Here is a 2,477-nt window from a genome sequence, read left to right as displayed (position 1 = left end):
TTTTCAATTGGTGAGGAATCTGGAGAATGTGCTGACCAGGGCAGAAGTCGAACATTTTCTGTATTCAGAAAGGCCCGTACAGGGCCTGCAACATGCGGTCGTGCATTATCCTGCTGAAATGTAGGGTTACCCAGGGATCGAATGAAGGGTAGAGCCACGGGTCGTAACACATCTGAAATGTAACGTCCATTGTTCAAAGTGCCGTCAATGCGAACAAGGTGACCGAGACGTGTAACTAATGGCTCCCCATACAATCACTTCTTGTGATACGCCAGTATGGCGATGACGAATACACGCTTATAATGTGCGTTCACCGCGATGTCGCCAAACACGTATGCGACCATCGTGATGCTGTAAACAGAACCTGGAGTCATCCGAAATAATGACGATTTACCATTCGTGCACCCAGGTTCGTCGTTGAGTATACCATCGCAGGCGCTCCTGTATGTGATGCAGCGTCAAGAGTAACCGCAGCCACGGTCTCAGAACTTATAGTCCATGGTGCTGCAAACGTCGTCGAACTGTTCGTGCAGATGGTTGATGTCTTGCGAACGTCCCCATCTGTTGACTCAGGTATGGAGACGTGGCTGCACGATTCGTTACAGCCATGCGGATAAGATGCCTGTCATCTCGACTGTTAGTGATACAAGGCCGCTGGGATCCAGCACGGAGTTCCGTATTACCCTCCTGAACCCACCGATTCCATATTCTGCTAACAGTCATTGAATCGCGATACGATAAACCGCAATCGTGATAAGCTACAATCGGACCTTCATCAAAGTCGGAAACGTGATGGTACGCATTTCTCCTCCTTACACGAGGCATCACAACAACGTCTCACCAGGCAACGCCGGTCGACTGCTGTTTGTGTATGAGAAATCGGTTGGAAACTTTCCTCATGTCAGCACGTTGTAGGTGTCGCCACCGGCGTCAACCTTGTGTGAATGCTCTGAAAAGCTAATCATTTGCACATCACAGCATCTTCTTCCTGTCGGTTAAATTTCGCGTCTGTAGCACGTCATATTCGTGGTGTAGCAATTTTAATGGTCAGTAGTGTATTTAGTTGGCGAAGAGTGAAAATTAAAAAATGCATCATAAGAATAACAGGGATTATAGACATGTAAAAACGAGACTGGCAGTAACTCCTAAACAGCTGGGTAGGAGTAGCTAGAGGGCAAATACTGGACTGTAGATACATGCTTAAATATGAGAAACATAGATGCTGTCGAGAAAAATGCAGCAGCTGTATTAATATCAAGAGCTTAGATGTAACCCGTTACTAAGCAAAGAAGAGAAAGCTGAAAGGTGGGAAGAATTTGTAGAGTATCTGCATAAGAGGGCTAAACCTGAGAAGCATACGGTAGAAGTAGAAGAGGAGGTGAGATGGAAAGCATGATACAGTGATAAGAACTTGACTGAGTTCTGAAAGACCCACGTGGAAGTGAGACCCCTTCAGTAGACGAATTGCTGAGATCCTTGGGAGTGGCCTTGACAAAGTTATTCCACCTGGTGTGTAGCATACAGTTGCACAAAAATATGGGAAGGCCGCAAGAAATGTGTGCTTGAATAGGAATGCAGATGCTGGCTAAACCTACAGGCTGCTCTTTTGTATTTGAGCACAAACGGCACCTGTCTAATTTTCTCAATTTATTGCAAGTGTCAGTCGAAATCAGAATAGTATTCTGTATAGTTGTGAATGAATTGTGTCGGAGGTAAGTGAACACAAATGTAGGTAAAATGTTGATGTAGAGATAGAGAAAGTGTATGAGGATATTGAAAGGATAATACAAGATGTAAAGGGGGATGAAAACCTAATAGTGATGGGGGGCTGGAATGTAGTCATAGAGGAAGGAGTAGAAGAAAAGGTTATAGGAGAATATGGGCTTGGGACAAGGAATGAGAGAGGTGAAACATTAACTGAGTTCTGTAATAGACTTCAGCTAGTAATAGCGAATACTCTGTTCATGAATCACAAGAGGTAGAGGTATACTTGGAAAAGGCTGGGTGATACGGGAAGATTTCAGTTAGATTATATCATGGTCAGAAAGAGATTGCGAAATCAGCTACTGGATAGTAAGGCATAACCAGGAACAGATGTAGACTCAGATCACAATATAGTAGTGATGAAGAGTAGGCTGAAGTTCAAGACATTAGTCAGGAAGAATCAATACGCAAAGAAGTGGGATACGGAAGTACTAAGGAATGACAAGACATGCTTGAAGTTCTCTAAGGCTATAGATACAGCAATAAGTAATAGCTCAGTACGCAGTACAGTTGGAGAAGAATGGACATCCCTAAAAAGAGCGATAACAGAAGTTGGGAAGGAAAATATAGGTACAAAAAAGGTAATTGCGAAGAAACCATGGGTAACAGAAGAAATACTTAAATTGATCGATGAAAGGAGGAAGTACAAAAATGTTCCGGAAGACTCAGGAATACAGAAAGACAAGTCGCTGAGGAATGAAATAAATAGAACT

This window comes from Schistocerca serialis, chromosome 12, assembly GCF_023864345.2.
Source record: "Schistocerca serialis cubense isolate TAMUIC-IGC-003099 chromosome 12, iqSchSeri2.2, whole genome shotgun sequence".
Taxonomy (NCBI): domain Eukaryota; kingdom Metazoa; phylum Arthropoda; class Insecta; order Orthoptera; family Acrididae; genus Schistocerca; species Schistocerca serialis.
This window is presented reverse-complemented; position numbering follows the sequence as displayed.